The following is a 22925-nucleotide window of genomic DNA, read 5'->3' as shown; positions in this document are numbered from 1 at the left end:
TTCGGATTTCACGCTTGCTTTTACCTATGTAATATAGGTTGCAAGGGCATCTAATTAGGTATACGCTCCATTTTGTGAGGCAATTGGAAAAAGTCTTATATTTCCACATAATGCCATTGAGTGATATTTCTTTTTGGTCTTGAGTTAGGTGGCATACTGAGCATTTGCCACAGCGGTAATGTCCTACCACGGGAGGTAGATGCCATAGGGTGTTTTGGACATTGGTTGTTGATTTCTCTATGGGGTACGTGTGTACCAGACGATCTTTGATGTTTTTACTTCTTTTGAAGGCGAATCGTGGTGTCGTAGGTGTGAAGCTATCCGTCTGTAGCAGATGCCAACTGGCGAGGATTGTTTTTCTAAGGGCGTTGCTTACAGGTGAAAAGGTGGTGACGCATGTCATTTTGTCTTTGTGTTCATTTCTGGTCTGCTTGGTTAAGCAGTCTGTCCTATTTCTGTTTCTTGCGTTTTCCGTGCTTTTCTGACGATGACTGAGGGGTACCCTCTTGCTTTCAAGCGATTTTCAAGGTCATTTCCATGCTGGTCATATTCCAGAAGGGAGGAGCAGTTCCTTCTGATCCTTAGGAACTGTCCGTATGGCAGGTTTTCTTTAAGGGATTGCGGGTGGAAGCTTGAGAAGCTGAGTAGTGTGTTCTTGTCTGTAGGTTTCCGATACAGTGTTGTCGTGATGCTTCCATCCTCAGCTCTTATAATGTCGAGGTCTAGGAACGGCAGGTGGTTGGTGTTGTAATGCATCGTGAACTTAATGCAGGGGTCTACATTGTTCAACCAGGTGTGGAATTCTTGTAGTTCTAGGATGCTTCCCTTCCAGATGGTGAAAATATCGTCTATGTACCTTACCCATCCAATGAGGCGGTTGTTATAATGGTTGCTTTCATTGTATATGAATAGATTCTCCAGGTTATCCATGTATAGATTTGCGATGTCCGGCGCAAAAGTTGACCCCATGCTAGTTCCTCTGATCTGCTGATAGAATTGCCCTTTATGCATGAAGAAGTTTTCTGTGAGTGCGATCCTTGTACACTCTTGAATGAAATAGGTGGGTGTTGATACATCTAGGCGCTCGTCTAGGTATTTTTTGAGGATGTTAATGCATTCTGTTTGAGGTATGCTTGTATATAGAGCTTCCACATCAAATGTCACAAGTATATCTTGTGGTGAAGTCGAAATGTTGCCGAGGTGATGGATCATTGCTGTGGTGTCCTGGATGTAGGACTTCATCTTTTTGACACTTGGTCTGAGGAATATGTCCGTATAAATGGAAAGAGGTTCAAGGATGGAACCTATTGCTGAAACTATGGGTCTCCCTGGTGGTTTGATGGTGTTTTTGTGGATTTTCGGGATACAGTAGAAGGCTGGTGTCACAGGGTGTGGTTTAGTGAGAAAAGCTTTCTCGTCCTCGTCAATCCATCCTTGTGTGTTGGCGTAGAGCATAAGGCTGGTTATTTCTTCTGCTAGGCGTGCGGTGGGATTGTTGTCCAGTTTCTTATAGAACCGGATGTCGCTCAGTTGTCTAGTGACTTCTTCTTCATACATTTCTTTTCCGAAAAGGACTATGCCTCCTCCTTTGTCTGCGGGCTTTACTAGGAAAAGGTTGTTTGTTTCAAGGTTCCTCAGGGCTTGTCTTTCTGTTTTGTTTAGGTTGTCTCTGTAGTGGTTCTTTGTCTTAAAGAACTTGTCCATTTCTCTTAAGATCCTGTTTTCGAAAGCTAGGATCTCGGGAAAGATCGTTGCTGCAGGGGGTGTGAAGGTCGATGGAGGTTTCAGCCCTGTGGTGGTGGGGTTCTGTCCTGTCTGGTGGTTGACTCTCTGAAGAAGTAACATATGCGAATTAGACGGAAGAACGTTCGTATTTCCAGTTCGGTTGAGAAATGGTCTGCTTTGCTTTTTGGAACGAAACTCAGTCCTTTGCTCAAAACTGCAGAGTCCTCTGGAGTCAGATTGTATGTGCTCAGATTGAAAATTGGAATTACCTGGGCTGTTGGGGTTGGGAGATCCACTGGCATGTGCGCATTCCGTGGTATCCTTGATGTCTTGGTCTTCCTTGCTTCCCTCGCCCTTGAAAAAATTGTTGCTGTTGTCCTCTTGATTTTGATGTTGTGCCTCTTGGTGGGGATTCCGAGCCACTGCTGTTAGACGAATTTGAGAAGGATACAGATTTCTTCGATAGTCTCCCGTCTGGTTTGTTTGTGTTGCCGTTGTTCTGTTGTTGATAGAACCCTGGTACTAGGTAGGGGTATGTGCGTTTCTCTTTGTAGTTTTGTATATCCTTCTTGAGTTTCCAAATTTCTTTGTCTAATGTAAACTCCTTAAATTTCTTAATTTCTTCTTCTATTTGCTCTAACTGCTTCTTGATGTCAGGAATGATAGAATCGGTCTTGATTTTGTCTTCCAATTGTTTCAGCTCTTCAGTTTGCTTCTTACCTTCCTCTTCTCCTGTTTCTATTATCAGTAGGACCCAATCTCTTGAGCATGTGTTACCTACTCCGCTGAATTTCGCTTGAAATCTTGGGTTATCGATGAATACCCTTGGTATATTTTTCACTTGGAGGCCTTCTGGGATGACCCCTGCTTTAAGGTACTCCAACATTAGGAGTCCATGGGATTCAGTGCGTACAAGCTTCTTCTTCTTTTGCAGGAGTGTATCCTATTCTGTTGTAGAGGTGTTATTTGCCTCTGCTGCCGTTGGCGGAACCTGACCTAGTAGAGATGGTTTATCTAGGTATGAACGATATTGGTCGCCGGAAAATGACACCACTTTGACATTCTCCATGAGTAGATAATATACGTTAGTGGAACCCACCAACCGTACGGTGGTCCTAAGACGTTTTAGTAGATAAGGGGGTAGTGTGTCCAACTTTTTGATAAGGGGGGCCTAAGTTATGAGGGGTATTACAGTTAAACAAGAAAAGAACTTAGGCTACCCCACCTGTTGCACACCGGCCGGTTGTGGGTCCAGCACACATTTAACAGATCTCTGTTAGTTAGTCTGTACATATGAGACCACCCCAACTGTTATGCAAAACAATTACATTTATTTGTATTAAAATTTAAAACAAAGTGTATCAAACTGCTAATGACAAACAGCCTGTTTTAGCATTTATGGCATTCTAAGCAACCTCATACATTGGTTCTATTACTTTCACTTTTTTCATAGTGAGGTTAGTAATGGTTGTGACTTCAAATGTGGTCTAGTTGACTTCACATCTATCTGGTCGACACATGAATGGTGTTTCTGGCATTCAGTAATTATTGTTGAATCTGGTGCCGTTTTCAGGACAACTTCAGTGGACTGGGGCTGTCACATAAGTTGGGACATCTAAAATATAAGTAGGTAAAAGAAGGAGTCAGTGATGGGTGTGTCTCTACAGGGAATTCCTGTTTTCGTGTGCTTGGACAAAGTACTACCTGTGCCATAATATTTCGGTGTGTCAGGTGAGCGTTGAATCTGTTGAAGGTTCATCGCTTGCAGCGCCTTCTGTCCGCTGAGGTTTTTTATCCTGTGCTTCTAGGATGTGCTAGTCAGCTCCCTGGCTGAAAAGAGCAAATGGACAAGTGTCTGGTAAGTAAAGCGCTACATTGTACTTCTATCGCTCATGTTGTGAGAAGCCGGCGTGTTAATACTTCTATTATGTTATCATGATCAGGCGACGTATCGACTGCGTGTCTGAACCATAGTGGCGAGTGGGTGACTATTTCCCATTAACTAATTCATGGCTGTGTGCTCATCGTTAGGGGTCTCAGTTACTGTGATGGTGCTCCCTTTGACTGCACTGTAACATTCACATAAAGTGGCTGGGTGAGCCGCTTTGTCGCATTCTCTATTTCCTTAGCAGCGTGTCACGTGGCTGTGAGCTTGTGATGCTGGACTAAGCCTAATGGTGAGTGGGAGAGTACTTCCCATGATCTTGTGGGTACCTGAGTGCTCACCGTGAGGGGTCTCTGCTACTGTGGGAGTGCTCCCTCTGGCTAAGGTGATGCTTACGCAAAGTACGAGTGGACGAGCCGTTCTAGAACTGCTCTCTTTGCTTACCTCTGAGTTACGTGGCTTTGGCTTGCTGTATCTTCCGCGGCATCTACGGCTCTACGCATGCGTGGGAGCTTTTTATCTGGTCTTGTTTGTGCTTGCGCGCCTTGATTGTGGCTGCGCATGCGCGAGTGAGTAGTGTGAGTCATGGGGGGCAGTGTCTCAGTCCCGGGCATGGCTCTTGGGTGTCTAGTAGGCTACTGTGTGGACAGGCGCTGAGTGTTCACATGAAAACTAATTACGGGCCAGTCTATTCCCAAATAGGGTTACATAAACTCATTCTACAATTTCTGCTAATGTCATTTCTCCACATCATCATACATTTGTTGAATTGTGAGTGGCGATTTATATCATATGTATACATAATACAGAGCCTGACATTGTCTAACAACACATGATGGACATAGTTTTTGTAACATAGTTACAATCATTCAGTGTTTATGAAACACCCAGGGTGAAACCACATAGCAGCCCAATCTGTTAACGCTTTCTCTTACATCAGCTTGTTGCACATTTTCTCCTAAATTCATTTTTTTTCCTCGTCACGTTCTCATTTAGTAAATAGCATCATATCTTTGCATAGGTTTGCCATACGACAAGGCTTGCCATTGTCGTATAGGGACATAATTTGATGGGCGAGGTTTTCGTTACATTATGGCAGTCATCTAGTGTTTTTGAACCTGCCGGGGTACTGATCGGGTGTTTATTGAACACTGTCTGGCAGAGATGAGGGGTATCAAAAGAAGAGATTCCATTCTATGGCCACATTTAACCCATTCTTTACCGTATCCAAACGGTGTATCCATTTATGCTCTAGTTGCCTTAGTGCTAGATCTCTGTCACCTCCTCGTGCTTTAGCTTCAACCGTTTGGATCACACACCATCTCAGTTCTGTATGTTTGTGTTGTTTTTTAACAAAATGTGCTACCATCGGTTTGTCTTCTATGCTGTTTTTTAGGCACGACCTATGCTCACATATCCTTTGTCGGATTTCACGCTTGCTTTTACCTATGTAATATAGGTTGCATGGGCATCTGATTAGGTATACGCTCCATTTTGTGTGGCAATTGGAAAAAGTCTTATATTTCCACATAATGCCATTGAGTGATATTTCTTTTTGGTCTTGAGTTAGGTGGCATACTGAGCATTTGCCACAGCGGTAATGTCCTAGCATGGGAGGTAGATGCCATAGGGTGTTTTGGACATTGGTTGTTGATTTCTCTATGTGTGTACCAGACGATCTTTGATGTTTTTACTTGTTTTGAAGGCGAATCGTGGTGTCGTAAGTGTGAAGCTATCTGTCTGTAGCAGATGCCAATTGGCGAGGATTGTTTTTCTAAGGGCGTTGCTTACAGCTGAAAAGGTGGTGATGCATGTCATTTTGTCTTTGTGTTCAGTTCTGGTCTGCTTGGTTAAGCAGTCTGTCCTATTTCTGTTTCTTGCCGTTTTCTGTGCTTTTCTGACGATGGCTGAGGGGTACCCTCTTGCTTTCAAGCGATTTTCAAGGTCTTTTCCATGCTGGTCATATTCCGGAAGGGAGGAACAGTTCCTTCTGATCCTGAGGAACTGTCCGTATGGCAGGTTTTCTTTAAGGGATTGCGGGTGAAAGCTTGAGAAGCTGAGTAGTGTGTTCTTCTCTGTAGGTTTCCGATACAGTGTTGTCGTGAAGCTTCCTTCCTCGGCTCTTATAATGTTGAGTTCTAGGAACGGCAGGTGGTCGGTGTCGTAATGCATTGTGAACTTAATGCAAGGGTCTACATTGTTCAACCAGGTGTGGAATTCTTGTAGTTCTAGGATGCTTCCCTTCCAGATGGTGAAAATATCAAAAGTTCTGGCTTCGTTGATATGCAAAAGTGGGGAAGTCTTTGAAGAGATACTCTACTCTCTGGTCACATGTCACCGTCCTCCAGTTTTTCTTTAGGATCTCTTTTATTCTGTTACTTTGTTTCGAATATCTCGATACAAAAACTAGGGGTGGTGTTGTGTCAATTTTTTCTTTTTTCTTTAAGAGGTCTTCTCTTTTCTGAGACTCTACTCGTACCTCTGCTGCCTATACTTCTGTCAAGTATCCACGACCGATTAACTTTTTGCCCATTTCATCAACCACTTTCTTGTAATCTTCTGTGTTACTAACAATCCTTTCCACCCGTAACATTTGACTGTATGGTAGGTTTTTGCTGAGGCTGGATTGATGAAAATCTAGTCTGTTTAGAAGATTATTTTGATCTGTGCTTTTCCGGAATATGTTCGTCTTGTACTATGTTTCTGTGGCAATGTTGTTAACATCCAGAAAGTGTATTGTTTTTTGTGAATACTCATATGTGAATTGATTTCTTTGGTCTATTCCGTTAAGATACGCTAGAAATTCCAACAATTTGGTTTCGTTACCTGTCCAAATTCCAAAGATATCGTCTATATATCTTATCCAAATTGCTAGGTCTTCTTTCCATATTGGGTGTTGTAGGACGTGGTCCATTTCAAATTTGTGCATAAACTCATTTGTATAAGAGGGAGCCATCTTCGCCCCCATTGCGTTGCCTGCAACTTGTAGGTAATATTGTTCTTTGAAGGGAAAGTAATAATCTTCTCCTATAAATTCTAGCAGTGCCAGAATGAAATCTTTTTGGGCAGGTATTTCTCCTTCATTCAGAAATATCCATTCTACCGCTTCTCTTCCCAAATTGTGGGGGATTGAAGTATATAGATTTCTCCCGTCTATTGTGAACAAAATGTGGTTGGCATCAAATTGTATTCTACTCAGATGTTGGAGGAAATGGTTTGAGTCTTTTGTGTATGTACATGTTTTTGGATCAGAGGCTGGAGAAAGAAGTCTATACATTTTCCCAATAGTTCTAGGAGGCTGTTCATACCAGCCACTATTGGTCTTCCTGGTGGTTTACATAGATTGTTGTGTACTTTGGGTAAAGTGTAGAAATGAGATATCCGGGGGTCGTTGTTGGTTAAGAATTTTCGTGTGCTGTGGTTTATCCATTCCAACTCTTCTGCTTTCACTAAGAGTTAATCAAGATTGAGTTTGATATGGCTTGTGGGATCTAGGTCTAGTCTAGCATGTGTATTCACGTCACTTAACAGTTGAGGTGGAGGCACACTAGAAATACTTTTTTGAAAGACAACCCAGAATACTCTACATCGAACAAAGGGAAACTTTTTAAGACTAAATATGTCATTTGCAGACATAGAAGCGTTGACAACAAAAAAAAGCAGAAACATTATAGTTTTCTGCAGAAGAGGCAGATAAAATACTTGGTTTGATCAACGACTCCGGATTTAATACGAATGAAACAACCAAACAAGATCCAGCTAGAAGAAGTAAACAACTAGAATATCTGATTCGTAAAGAAATCAATTGGAAGCTCCACGCAATAACTTTGGGTAGATACCACAGAAATAAGTGTATACCAAGGGGTTTACGCATACAATTGTGGCCCACACTGTGCAAAGAGAGTAAGGAATTCGTAAAGAAATGGGAAGCAATTCTGAACAAGTGTTCTTTAGATTTAATCCTTCTCACAATTCAAGAGCTTGCAAATAATATCAAAGATCTGAATATTGAAATTCAAGAAATATAAAAAGAACTGGTAGCGACCCTCAACAGAGAGGAAGTGGATGCAATTTTGGAAGATATTAACACAAAATTAGATGGATACAAAACCGATTTGGAATCAAAGAAAATCAGAAAATTTAAAAGGGATACATACGATTATCTTAATGAGGAAGTTTACAGTTGGATAGATAAATATGGACCACCAATGAGAAAACCTAAACAAAACAATACCAGTGAAACATCGAGCTCAGGAGCAGAAACAGAGAAAGAACCGGAGAATCAAGAACAAGAGAACGCACCAAGCACTTCAAGAACTGAGACTACAAGCACTCCTAATACTAGGAGAGAATCTTTTTTAGAAGAGGCATAGGAGAACAAGGAGGGGGAAGAGATAAACAAAGAGAATCAAAGAGAAGGACTGAAAACAAGGCTACAACAGAAGAAAACATAGTAATTAACCTGTCATCAAGAGTCCTGACAGAAAAAGAAAAGCAAACTTTACAAAAAGGATTGAGTTTTGTACCCACATACAACAGTAATTTATTTGATTCTAAAATTGAACTGTATAAACTGATACGAAAGATGAAACTGAAAGTGTTCTTCAGTGAACTCGATAAAGACTGCAGAGAAAACGAATGATTCTGGCTTTAAATAATTCAGGAGTAAGAGCAATTTTATTCCACCAATTACTGTTCCGGCAATAGAGATTTTTCAGAAACAGGTCAAAAGAGACCTAGAAAAGATCAAATTCAAACATACAGGACATTGCAATAAGCAGCCTCACGAACTACAACTTATCAAGAATGTATACAGTGATGAGTCAATTACAATAAGATCAGCAGACAAAGGTGGAGGATTAGTATTATTAAACACTGTTGAGTAGGAGCGCAAATGCGAAAGACAGTTAAGTGATGTGAATACATATGCTAGACTAGACCTATATCCCACAAGCCAGATCAAACTCAATCTTGATGAACTCTTAGTGAAAGCAGAAGAGTTGGAATGGATTAACCACACCACATGAAAATTCTTAACCAACAACTACCCCCGGATACCTCATTTCTACACTTTGCCCAAAGTACACAGAGATCTATGTAAACCACCAGGAAGACCAATAGTGGCTGGTATCAACAGCCTCCTGGAACCATTGGGAAAATATATAGACTTCTTTCTCCAGCCTCTGATCCAAAAAACATGTACGTATATGAAAGACTCAACCACATTTTGCTCACAATAGACATAAGAAGTCTATATACTTCAATCCCCCACAATTTGGGAAGAGAAGCAGTAGAAGTGATACTTCTGAATGAAGGAGAAATACCTGCCCAAAAATAATTCATTCTGGCACTGCAAGAATTTATAGAAGAAAACTCTTACTTTTGCTTCAAAGAACAATATTACCTACACGTTGCAGGCACCGCAATGAGGGTGACAATGGCTCCCCCTTATGCAAATGCCTTTATGCACAAATTTGAAATGGACCACGTCCTACAACACCCGATATGGAAAGAAGACCTAGCAATTTGGATAAGATATATAGACGATTTCTTTGGAATTTGGACAGGTAACGAAACCAAATTGTTGGAATTTCTAGCGTATCTTAACGGAATAGACCAAAGAATTCAATTCACATATGAGTATTCACAAAAAACAATACACTTTCTGGATGTTAACATCACTGCCACAGAAACAGAGTAAAAGACAAACGTATTCCCAAAAAGCACAGATCGAAATAATCTTCTACACAGACTTTTCATCAACCCAACCTCATCAAAAACCTACCATACAGCCAAATGTTACATGTTAAAAGGATTGTTAGTAACATAGAAGATTACAGGAAAGAGGTTGATGAAATGGGCAAAATGTTCATCAGTCGTGGATACTCGACAGAAGAAGTATAGGCAGCAGAAGTAAGATTAGAGTCTCAGAAAAGAGAAGACCTCTTAAAGAAAAAAGAAAAAATGGACACAACACCACCCCTAGTTTTTGTATCGAGATATTCAAAACAAAGTAACAGAATAAAAGAGATCCTAAAGAAAAACTGGAAGACATTGAAATGTGACCAGAGAATAGAGCATCTCTTCAAAGACCTCCCCACTTTTGCATATCAACGAAGCCAGAACTTCGAAGATAGACTTGTCAACACAAGGCCACCTCAGAAAAAGAAAATTACAGACAGAATTGGGACTTACCCCTGTCTCAATTGCAGTAACTGTGGATATAGCCAGTAGGGACAAACAGTGAATCATCCACACATAGGAGAACGGATTAGACTATGCAGCTACGCAACTTGCGACACACAAAGCATCATTTATGTGATTAAATGTCCATGTGGCCTTTATTACATAGTACAATCCTAAAGGGCTGAAAAAACCAGAAGGAACGAACACAGGTCATGTATTCGCAACCACAATGTAAATTCGGCAGTTGCCAGACATTGGAACGAGAAAAACCCAACCTACCACAGATTAAGTTTGTGATCTTGGAAGTTGTGAAGAAAAGAGACCCATATGAAAATATCCAGAAAAGACTGGACCAAAGAGAGACTTTTTGGATGGACGAAATGAGCATGCTAACTCCAAAGGGACTGCACAAGGAAATTAACTATATATGCTATCTGTATTCACAGAAGAATTGTTTAACAATTCCCGATCATCCAAGAATGTACCAACTATCCCAGACAACTTAAGAAATGTGTGTTGGCAGTTCTACATTTATCAACACATTATGCAATAAAGTAGAAGTTTCACGATTCATATGAAGCATATGAAGAACAATATGAGTACTTTATGATCATACCACTAATATTCAATTCGAATTATAATCTCGACAACACTCTATTGGTTTAATATTACGAGTTCTCTATTTTTGATTAGTAGGTTTTCAACACACGCACTAGCAATTTTCCTGTTTAGGTTTTTTAATTGAATTTATGATTTAGAAACTGCACAGTAGCCATTTGAATACGAGACTGCAGACCGCCTCGAGGGGCATCCGAACAATATGTTTTGTTCATACGTACATCCCAACTAGAAATTCCTTTTTGATGCAATCTGCAGTTGGTGTCGCGTTTTGACAACAATCTGCACAAGAAATATCTCCCCGTCGTATATTTTCGAAGGGCTGTGCATAGTAGTGGACTCACTGCGGAGCATGCACAGTGAGATACAATGTTTTATGTCATAACATTTCGATGTATAGCTCTTCCGATTTATAGCTCTTCAGATTCACACACAACTCTTTCATTTGTACTCTATATAACAATGACAGACTCAGATCTGTCTTATTTATTGACTGAATGCATAACACACAGTACGCTTTGTCCCAGTGACTATCCTGCCCTCCCGTTGCCATGGGAGGGTGGGACGCGAGGCGTACTTGCTCTAGCTGCTGCCGAAGCGTGAAACCTTGCTGCGTCACCACAGCAACGCATAAAACAAAGCGGAACTGCGCATCCTGCTTTTTTGCAGTCTACAGAGTTCTTCATGACTTTGAAAGTAAGAATCAACAGCGCTCTCACTCACAGTAGAGCACAGTGTTTAGACACAAGATGAGTACTGATTTACCTAATTATTTTAAGGCAATACTTTCAACCTGAATGACGCACGCAAACCGGCATTGGATAGATACGGGTTACACGTGGCTTGTGATGGGAAACACACATATGGCAGAGTTATGATTTATCTCTAACAGTTCAACAGAGATATTTACATATTGATTTAAATATGAGAGCGTTATATAATTCCGGCAGTCTTTTTTGTATTCTTAGTGACATCACATTTGAACATTATTGGCACGCTGTGGTATGTACACTTTTTTGTATGACTATGAATTTTGATTTATATGACATGTTTCTTTACTGTTGAAATTTTGGTAGACTGCATAGCCCTGAAGATGGCGTAGACACACCGAAATGCATTGGCTTATTTGCACTGGACTGACCATGTATTAGATCTCTGTCTCAGCACTTTCCACTTTAAGTACTAATGTGACAGAAATGTGCATTAAACATTTCCTGCACTTTTGAAGAGTTCCACTTGAGTTTGTTATATAACAGTTGACTTAAAATATGAAACAAACAAACGTATATTATTGATGAGGAAAAAATGAAAGTGAAAACTTAAGAAACAAATACACAACAAACCCTTTTTCTGCTCCCTTTGGAGCTAACTGAGAGTGTCACATTTGTTGAGGTGTTTTCACCTCATCATTTTTTTGTCTCTTGAATTTTTTGGTCCTTGTGTCACGGGACCATTATTTTTCTGACAGCTCCAGGCTAAAACCAGAATTAAAAACTACAAATAGCCACAAGAGCCGAATTGACTAAAATAACGTGAACTTTAAAGTGATGCCCACTCCTTTTTCACCTTTTTCAATGTTGGATATAACGGCATTGTACAATGTCCCAGCAGGATCAGTCTTTGGAACAGCCTCAGAGCATTCAAAGCAGCAGCTGATGGTATACTCCCAGTATCCGTGGCCCAAGCAGATTCCAAGTTTGAAATTACCTCGTCCATTGTAGGAACCAAGGAAGAGGACTGTAATGGAGGATCTAAGCTGTGAACAGCAGCATTATACATCACCTTTGAAACTTTGCATTTGGCTCCTGCTTCGGATGAGGCAGACTGCGAAGAGAGATCTAAACAACGGGGTGCAGCAGCAGCAGCATGGTTATCAGCAGCATAGTTATCACTCGGCAGTAAATAGCAGCTCACAATACTGGAGACCAATTTAGAAGCAGGACGACTAAAAGAATTAGAGATGGGATTAGACTCTAGCTTTCTCATCATGCTATTAATAAGAGCTATAGGGTCAGCCTTGACAAAAGATGGCATGATGAACTAGCAAAAAAACAGATGGTTACCAAGGGTCCTTAAAAATGTATAACCAAAACAGTGACTCGAAGGGACATGCCCCGCTGACATATATGCCAATATTAGCCATGCTTAAAACGGCATGTGGCCTGAGCCGCAGATTAGGCCTTCTTGCTAAATGCACAGTGCAATGAAAACACTTTAATATTTGTTGAAACGCAAGCCGCAAGATTTGCTTTTGCATGTTGCAATATTAATGTACAGCACACATAGGTTTTGTCCAATATCTGGGCTGTGCACCAATGCCCTTGAGCCGGGTACAACGCATTCTAATTGTGTAAACTGTGCTGTTCACTGCTATGTATGCTTTTTTCTGGGACGACGGCCAATGTTTTCACAAAATACAAACCTAGATAACGGCAAACAATGCTAACTGCAAAAGACAGTTCTTTCTGTAGTTTTAAGCTGGATTCTGTAGTTTGATGACTTTTGCTGGAAGGATTCCTAGTGGCGAATGACACTTCAGTCCTTGATATTTTGTTTAGAAAAATGTTCAGTGCTGAACGAAGTTTGGGGATTGTACGCGTGGAATAAGGGGCGGCCCGAAAAGTATAGAACAGAGTGAGCTCAGCCGCTGCACACAGATGTTCAGTGTGGTGTAGCAGGACATCTAGGAGGCAGATGGCTGAAAGGAGAGGAAGAGCAGCAAGGCTTTTCAAATGGGAGGGACCAACTGCCTTCTAATTCTTTTTCTGGATTTTTGAAGACCCAAGCTGAATTCTGGCTATTTTGAAAAAATTGTTTTAAATCCTTACATGAATTCTTTTCGAGATGCTTGTGGAAAGATCTTTGTCCTCCCCCTTTCCCCCAAGGCACTTCAACTCACAGCCTAAGAGTAGACACCTTACACCTTATTCTGGATTGGCTATATGCTGGCACCAGTAAGTCCAATGGACATTTAATTCTTTTTGATGCGTTTTAATCTTTTTATTTTTATTAATATTGTGCTATAGTTAGTTATCTGACTTTTCACAAAACAACAATGTTAGCATATAAAAGAATTAAAAAGAAGAAAATCATTTCACCTTTCTCTTGAAGTTACAAAAATATTTCACAAACCGAGAAGTAGGACATTATGCAATTCTTTGAAAGTTTTTAACAACATTTAAAAATGTCCATTTTCATCACACCACTAATGGTCTTCGTTTAGTTTCAAGGTTTCATGTAATTTATAAAGTTCCAATGATAGAATGGTTTCATGCCCTGAGGATAGGCGATGCCAAACGTCCCTGCAGTTAAGCCAGCTCGATCACTCCACAAATCTAGAGAATATTTGGGTTCTTCAAGCTCTAGTTCCAGCACACTCTATCAAGATGTGGTATGGAGTTTGGTTAACACAGAGGTTGCACAGCTCACAAGCACTTCTGATCAGTCTAATCTGCTATCTACTAGGCAAAATCTCGCCAGAGGACAACAGCTTCAGCTGTAGTCTTAGTATCGCATCTCTACAGCGGTTATCAGGAAATTGCACAAGATAGCGAGGAAGTATTCCCCGATTTGTATCTAGGATTGAAGGATTTCTGTGGAGTTGTAAGCTTCTCATAGCATTAATTGTATGTATCCAATCCATTTGAAATGGAGCATATACTATTTTTGATGAAAATCTCATGGTGCAGTATATGTGGCTTTTAGGAATTGTTCCCAATTATTTTCCATTTTTCTCACACATCCAATCCTGTCCATTCCTCATCTTTCTATCCTCTACAGTTAGTATGAGAAAGGTATTTAGGTATTGATTTAAGAATATGCTTCTGAGATTGCTTATCATGATTTGTTGAGGCAGGTGCTAGATTGCCTAACATGATTCATGAGGTTACCTATCACAACCTGGTGAGGCAGGTAGTTGGTTTTTAAGGTGACTAGGATTTTTTGGAGAGGGTTGATCAGTCTTAGTCTTGATTTGAGGTAGAGGCAATGACAATGTTTTTAGCATGTTCATATTAACTGTGCATGTTAAGTGTGTAGCGCATAGTGGTGACAATAATGGCAATGTTTACATTCTTTATTTTTTACATGACTGTAAAAAGCATTCATTGAGTGTTATTTGAATGTGAACTTAAGGAGTGTGTTAAATGCGTTGTGACTTGATGTGTTGTAAAGGTACATGTCTTTTAATACACATATTAAGGGTTACTGGATAGTGTGGGCAGTGGACTATCAATACAAATGTGACATTGGTAAACACTTCTGTGTTGGCGATTGAGAACAGCCGCCTACTGGAGGGGTTGTTGCCTGCTCTCCTTACTGTTGCACAGTGGCAGATACATGCTTTTCCCTACCCCTACCACAGCCCCTGCTGGAGAGGGAGCACGGGAGGTCATGGACACTCCCCTGGGGGTGGAGGGAAGGCTCTGGAGGTAAGGAAGATAAAATATCACATCACTTTGACACCCCAGATGGGAAGCTTAAGCAATTGCAGGCCATACTTGATCTTTTACCTTTGGGCAATCATATGTGGCAGACTATGCAGCATTTGTGAAACCACTATATGACTTGTTCAAGCCCAACATCCGATCAACAGATTGGGGGGGAGAGCACACACGCATCCTGCACCATGTCTACCAACAGATGGTCCTCTTCATGACAGGACCATAGACAAGGACTTAGAAATTATGCTATTTCATGATTCATTAACTCTTACATATGTAATAGGTAACCATGGAGAGGCAAAACCATGGCATACCATTCACATGTCTACACCATTTCTGAGCTACACTTTGCTCTAGAAGAAAAGATTCTCGTTGCTGTAAAAATTATAGTGCTGAAGCAATGCAGACAGTACCAGACATAAGGCATCACTATAAACCAGAATAGCTACAGATGTAAGCAGCAGTACCAGATATCCTGCTTTGGATGTTTGTAAATGTACTAGACTGTGATGGAAGTGCCGTTCCAGCAATTGGGACACGTTTGAAGTATTCTGCTGCCTTTGCTGTAAAAGGGCAATTCAACCATAACAATGAGTTTGAACACTAGGATAAACAAACAAAATACTTGTGGTGGTGGGATACATTAGCTCAGGTTGGTGAGTTACAAGGCCTCCTTGCACTCAAACAAATTGCTTTACAAATTGCTTTACATAAGCCCACTCTTGGTGGAGGGGCCAAGGGAGGCTCCAGGGGTGTTGGTGTATGATGTGGTGTGGGAGTGGGAGATGAAAGGATGTCATGGGTTTCAGAGGTGAAGTGAGAAGCCAGGGCCAAGCAAAGGTCCTGGGTGGGTGACAGAAGAGGAGGCTGCTGCAGGACTGGCCAGTTCCTTACATACTTTGAAAAGTTCAGCTGTGTTGTTTGATGCCACAGAGATGCGGGCTTGAATAAAAACTCTTTTATAGGTGCAGATGCAGAGTCCATATTGCCTTTGGAGGAGGCGGCAGGCCAGTTTGTTAGAGAGTCTGCCTGATGCATTCCATTTCCGTTCAGCTGTCCTACACTTTGGGCAGCCAGATCAGAGTCGTACCAAGAGTTGGACTTTTTGGAAGGCTTCAGTCGGACCCTTATGACAGGAGCAAGAATGTCAAGGGTGTTGGAGATAGAGAGATTGAAGTTAGCGAGGGCTGTGTCAGAGTGGGAGTCAGCCACAGGAGTAGGAGGCGGAGAGTAGGTGGAGGCAAAGGCAGCCGCTGTCACTCTTTTTATGGTTCTGGTGACTTTGAATCCTAGTGGCCTCGCCGGGTGTGCCGATGCAAGAGGAGAGGAGAGCTTTAAGTGTGAAGAGAGAAGAGAGTGGTCCATCCAAGAGAAGGAGGTAGTGCGAGGGATAGAGAGAGTGATGTCGGTAGAGATGAGAGCATCCAAAGTGTGGCCGCTATGTACGTGGAGCCAGAAGGTTAGATAGAGAGGGAGAAGGAATTGCATAGGTTGCGGAAAGGTCTTGAGGAGTCAGAAGAGTCCAGATGGATGTCGAGGTCACCCAACAGGAGGGGTTGAGAGGAGGAGGACAGTAGAGAGGAGGCCAGGTCAGCCCATTCATAGAGCAAGAGAGTGGATTGCCCTGGTGGCCGATAGAAGGTGACCATAAGGAGGGGCGATTTAGGAGAGAGTGAGAGCCTGCAGACTCGGCATTCGAAAGGGTAGGCCTGAGTGGAGATGATGGACACAGGTATCCATTCTGGGAAGATCAATGCCACTCAGCCTCCTGATCCATTGGGCCTGAGTACAGAGAGGATCTTGTATCCTTCAGGGAGGAGTGTGTCAAAGCTTGTGACAGAGCTGTCCTTGCACCATGTCTCTGTGATGGCGAGAACATCCAGATCCATGTGTTCAAAGAGGTTGCAGATGTTGGACATGTGTTTGACAGCGGAGCAAGAGTTTAGCGTGAAGCAAAAATGGAGCAGCTTGCCATCTTTGAAGGTCTTCTGCGGGGGCCGCAGGGGACAGTGGTCCTCTCCCCCCCCCCGAGGGTGACTAGAGAGCCAGGGGAATGGTGGAGGATGGCGGAGGAGCCAAGGCCGACAAGGGAGCCGGGACAGTACGGCAAGGCCAGGGTGCCAGTGCAGAGGCTGAGGAAGGGACATCAGGCAAGGGAGCCTGTGCAGCAGAGGAGGACATATCAGGCAAGGGAGCCTGTGCAGTGGAGGAGAAGGATATAGCAGGCAAGGGAGCCTGTACAGAGGAGGAGGAAGGCACAGTGGGCAAGGGAGCCTGTTCAGGGTGAGAGGTAAGGTTTGAGAAACTAGGTAGGAGCCTGTTGAAGAGAAGGTTGGGTTGAGGACCCTGAACCATGACAGTTCCATTCAGATAGACATTGATGATGACCCTGGAAATGGCAATGAGGTCGAGGAGGATCTCCCAGCGGGTGCCACCATTAAGGGGGGAAGAGGTGATAAGAGAAAGACAACCATGCATCAAGTAGAGAAGCAATGGATATAAACTCTCTGTCAGGTACCCAATACCCATGTCTGCGTGAATTGTGAGGACTCGAAAGTACAACTGTATTCCCTGAACTATGTGGGAACTCCCCATAAAAGATGCCAGGGAATGCTCAGGATCAGCCCATTCGAGCAGAGTTTAAACTCAACCAAGTGTATGCAGTGCAATTCGAATACAAGCCTTCGGTAGCAAAGCTCTACTACTTCCTAATGGATCCTTCATTGTGCAGTTCAATACTTCATGCTGTGGTGTACCTGTTGGGATTGCCAGCTGGGTCACTGTCTCAAATGTGGTGAGCTGTTGGAGTGCACCAGTGCAGACTGAGCTAGGCAAACAGACTGGCCTGAAGTGAAGTTATCATCACTGAAGTTCCCGCAACTAATACAGAGATTGCCATTTCTCCTGGATATGAAAATACACAGCACTAAAACCACAGTGACCTTGTAAAAGCATCAAACGGGGCACTGCAGTTGGCCAAAGAACACCTGGAAGAATACCAGAATAGCCAAAAGCGATTCATACCCTGTTGGAAAGCTCTACAGGAAATGGGAGCACCTTCCTGAGTGCCATCTACTGGCTGACAAATACAGTTGCTTCCTTCAATCCATTGAACACTTTTTTGGACTTCTTTAGAAACTTGGGGACAGGGATCACACTTGTGCTCTACATCTTTATGGTTGTGCTCATCCTGATGCTGATCATGAGTTTTACTTCGTCCTGACAAGTAGCAGTGTACTTGTCAATGCACCAAAACTGTATCCTGTATAACAGAAGACACTGTTTGGAAGTTTTCTTGTAGCGAACATCTACCCATCTCTGATTCACCAGCGACTATCAGAGGCTGAAGGTTGTCAGCTGAGCAGTACCTGCTGCAGCTGGCTCACCTCAAGAAGAAATGTTTGTTTCAATATTTAGTAACTAGTGAAGATTCTAAGTGGATACATTTTATCAAATAGGTATTCTGACGTGTTTTACATGCTCTTTTATCTCTTCACTCTTATTCCCGTGGTACCTATGATGCCTCTACATCTGAGGGGAGTGGGGGTTGACATATACTTGCCATATCTCCCCGTATTAGCCATGCTTAAAACGGCATGTGGTCTAGGCCTTCTTGCTAAATGCACAGTGTGATGAAAACACGTTCATATTTAGTGAAATTCAAGCCGCAAAATTATTTTCTTTTCGTATTGCAATATTAATGTACAGTACAATAAGGTTTTTTCCAACAGCCCGGGCTGCGTGCCATCAGCCTTGAGCTGGGTACATCGCACTGTTTAAAATAGTTTTATTGATTTTACATCAAACAACACATAACTTACACTCCCAACATTTCCCCTTACATGTGTATCACAGTATGCATTACATATTTCTCTCCGTAATGTCTTCCGCCCTACCCCCCATAAACTCAAGTTCTCCCCCTCATACCTCCGGCTTCTGTCCCTCGGGATCAGTACTCCTCTTGGTTCTCGGGCAGGTCCTCGTCACTGGGGTCACTTTGGGTGTACCCGTGTAGCGAGGCTATAATTTGTCTCCATTCTATCAATGGTCCCACTTCTCCTTCCGCCTTGCTGGCCGCCTCGTACCATGCCATTGTCTCCTCATCTGCCCATTTAAGGAGGTCCTCCCACCACCTCTCCAGTCTAGGTCTGTGAGCGGCTTTCCAGCTCATGCCGATTCTCCTCTTGCCCAGGATGTATGCCAGGTCTTTAAGTTTACATACATGTTTTAAGTTACGTGGCTTGGTGAATCCCCCCAGCATGCATGCCCACATGGATTCTATGTCTAATTTAATCCCCTTCTCAGACAGCTTGAGTTTAATTTCCCCCCAAAACATCTGGATCATCCCGGCTCTCTCCTCCCCACACTTAGGGCATTTTTGTGCCTCTGCTTTCCAAATTTTGCTATCATTTGGGGGGTCATATATGCTCTGTGGGTGACATACAGTTGGATTTGTTGCAATCTGGCATTCCTTGACAACTTCTTGTGATATCTTTGAGCCCTCTCCCATTGCCCGTCTTGCATGGCTTCTCCTGCCTCTTCCTCCCAGTCTCGCCTTAGTTCGAGCAGCCCTTTCCCCACTCTCGACATAACTAATTCGTATATCCTGGATATCTCATGCCCCCCTTCCGAGATGTCATACATTGCTTCAATAGCCATATCCGGTTGCTCCTCTAACGATATTTCGGATTATGTTCCTTTCACTCTTTTGACTATTCTATTATATGTAATATGCTGTCCTAGTTGTACCCCGGTTCTATCCACTAATGTCGGGAAACCCATGGCTTCTCCCTCCTGCCAGATGTCCCCCAGGGTGGCTAGGCCCACTGGCTTCCAGTATTTGCAGATCGTTTTTCTTAATTGGTCATCTGCTCCACATAGCGCCACAAGTGGCGCCTGCGGGGAGCACAGGGTCAGGCCTCCCATGAGTTGGCACACCTTGTGCCAGACCTCCCAGCCCAGTGACAACAATCTCGGTCTCCCCCGCATCTCTGGTTTAGGTAGCCATATTAGTTCTCATAAGAAGTATGGGGCGTTCTCTCCCTTCAGCAGCCTGAACTCTGCCGTCTCGTCCTCCGCCAGCCACCTTGCTATGTACTGTAGTTGCGCTGCCAGGTGCTATATCTCAAAATTTGGTAAGTTTATCCCCCTCTGTCATATGCATTTTATAGTTTCCGCAGGGCCACTCTGTTTCTCGTGTTATGCCACAGAAAGCCTCTGCACAGGCTATGCAGCCTAGTAAAGAAGCGCGTGGGCACCATGTATGGGATGTTTGTAAAAAAATGCAGTAGCATGGGCAGGACCACCATCTTTAGCAGGGCCGCCCTCCCTACCAAAGCCAGGGGTAGTTTGGCCCAGAATTCCATGCTATTTTTTATGCCCTCCACTGCGTTCTCTGTGTTGTATTTGTGCTACACCGCTGCCGTATGATAAATGTTAATCCCCAGGTATCCGAACGTTTCGGTCTGCCAAGCTATCTGCGGAGTGGGCAGGTCCGCTTGTATCTGCCCAGGGGAAACATACTAGATTTTGGGGTTGACCGTTATCCCGGAGAAAACCGCATAGCGTTTCATCACTTCTAAGATGTATTGCAGGTTCTCCTCCGGAGACGCAGGTATATGAGCATATCGTCTGCATATATTGATATTAGATGCGGTCCCCCTTTGATTCGCACCCCTATCTCGCTATACTGTTGTCTGAGGTAGATAGCTAGTGGCTCGAGTGCAAGTATATACAGCATCAGCGACAAGGGACAACCCTGCCTCATGCCTCTGCTTAGTTGCCAACTCTCTGATATGATCTTCCCTGTTCTTACTCTAGCTGTGGGGGAACTGTATAGCATTTTCACCCATCGTGTCAGTCTAGAAAAATTAGATGCCCCTCGAACGGAAGGCAATGTAGGATACTTGGTTGGCCGAAGACCAACTGCCTCATTTTCAGTGTTAAGAATATATAGTTATTAGACATTGTATAGTCATTAGCTTAACTAGAGTGGAGCCATTTTAAGATGACCAAAATCGCCATTTTGTTTTCTCTTCATTTTCTCTAACGCTGCCTCTTTGCCTCATGTAAAACTGCTTTGCTGAGATATTATTCTGCTTCAATGGTCCAAGGTTGTTAAAAGGTATGTTGAAACATAACGCGGTAAGCCAGACAGAAATGCCCGGTTCCCTCCCTCACGTATCCTTGGAGGCGAGGAACAAGGCATTCTAATCAGTACACAGATGCCAGCAAGTCTCCCTAGAAGAATAGCAATGTACGAAATTAATATTAAAAGGTTTAAATTATGTTCTTCTTTGCGGCCCCCCTTCTTGAGCACTGTGAGGCCCTAGAGTGTAAGCTGACCTCTAGAGCGTGAATAGAAACCAGGAGATAGCAAGGCCTGGAATGTGCCGTCCCCCTACACACAGCTTGTCCACGAAAACAGAAGCGTTGTGTTCTTTAAAATAAAGACTTGTGTCTGTAGGTCCGAGATTATAAACTGTTGCTAAATATAATGGTCTAAGGTGTCATATTCGTCACTATGGTCAATCATCCCCTCCAATTCAAAGGGAATGAATTAGGGGCGGCATCGAATGTGTCATTACTGATTGTAAGGTGCTCATTTTGTATATATGTAACTGATGTACGATTCTCGCCCTCTTGCGTCCCCCGAGGTCTGTTAGACACACTGTTAGGAAAGATTTCGTAATTGTAGGTAATTTTCCTTCCATGTGGCAACCCCTAAACTTTTTGCTGTTGTTTTTCACCTTGTTCTCGACTTTGCCAGAGAAGTGCAGCCTTCTGCCGCACTCTTCTGGGCTTTCGCTCCTTTCTTACGGGGAAACTGACATGCCCTTAAGACAGTCAGTACCGGGAAACGCTGTTTTCCGTAGTTTCTTTTATCATGTTGCGGCTTTCGTGCAACATGACACAAGAGGGCACTGTAAGCTAAGTTACTGCTCTCTTGGGTCTCTAGCCTTCTACAGGCCCTAGATACTCTTTTAGGATTGTAACTGATCGGTGCAAGTGATTCACGGACGGGAATGGTGGCAGCGATCGTTTCTTGTGTTTTGAGCTCCTTTTGGCGTTCTAAGCGCGTTTCTCGCGCTTAACCCAAAATGGTGGCCTGGCTCCCAAAATGGCCAGACCACGAGGCTCCTTTGTCCTGTCCGGTGACCGTCTTGCTCCCTTCACCTTCCCCAGGTCGAGCCGACCCGGGGCCTTCCTTATTTGGGCATGTACTTTCCCGCAAAACACGGATGCTTTCGCAGGCTTCTACATGTCTTGTGTGTGCCTCCAGGATGTGGGCTGGGATGTCTGGTGCCAATACACATCTTGGGTGCCAGAGAGTCTAGGGTGGTGTGAATGCCTGGGACCACCGTGGTCCGTGATAGGTCCACGAATGGTGTGAGTGTTGATGAGCAGATCTCCCATTGGGTCCCCTCCATTTTTGGCACGAAGGGAACCGTGGATAAGAGGGGGCTGGAAGCACCACTACCATGTCGATCTCCTGAGTTCTCACGAACGAAGGAATACAGGAGCCAAGTATCCTGCAACCAACAGGCTGAACCGAGGAATCGCTGGTGACCCGCTGAAGGACTTCTCCTCTGCACTGCTGTCGCCTTGTGAAACCCTTTTTACCTTTGATCGAACCAGAAGGCCTGTACTGGTACTTCGACCCTTGGAATAGCGGGAACAGCTATTCTCGGCATCTTCACCATCTCCTGCTCGTAAGCCTTCGGAAGCGTCTCTGGGCCATCCAGCAGACTGACCAGCTTACACAGGAGTCTTGCTCTGTAACCGCCGCCAGGTTGTGTAGTATTTCGAGTCCTTGTCACTCTCACACGCTTCGTACACTTGGCGTTCCCAGGTCTGAAGTGAGTAGTGTACATTTGGCTCAGATACACACGGCCGCTCCGTTGCCCTGCTGTGGTAACAAACTGTGCGGTTCCTTCGTTTGGGACGTATTTTACTCAACTCTGCTGCTGCAGACTCAACACGACGACGAGACGTCCCCTGCTCTTCTGAACCTGCCAGCGACTGAAACGGACGCGGAGAAGCCTGGGTCTGCTTGCATCGGGGACCGG

Source organism: Ambystoma mexicanum, chromosome 1q (genome assembly GCF_040938575.1).
Source record: "Ambystoma mexicanum isolate Mex_15411 chromosome 1q, UKY_AmexF1_1, whole genome shotgun sequence".
Taxonomy (NCBI): domain Eukaryota; kingdom Metazoa; phylum Chordata; class Amphibia; order Caudata; family Ambystomatidae; genus Ambystoma; species Ambystoma mexicanum.
The sequence above is the reverse complement of the archived record's forward strand: the minus strand, read 5'-3'. Positions refer to the sequence as shown.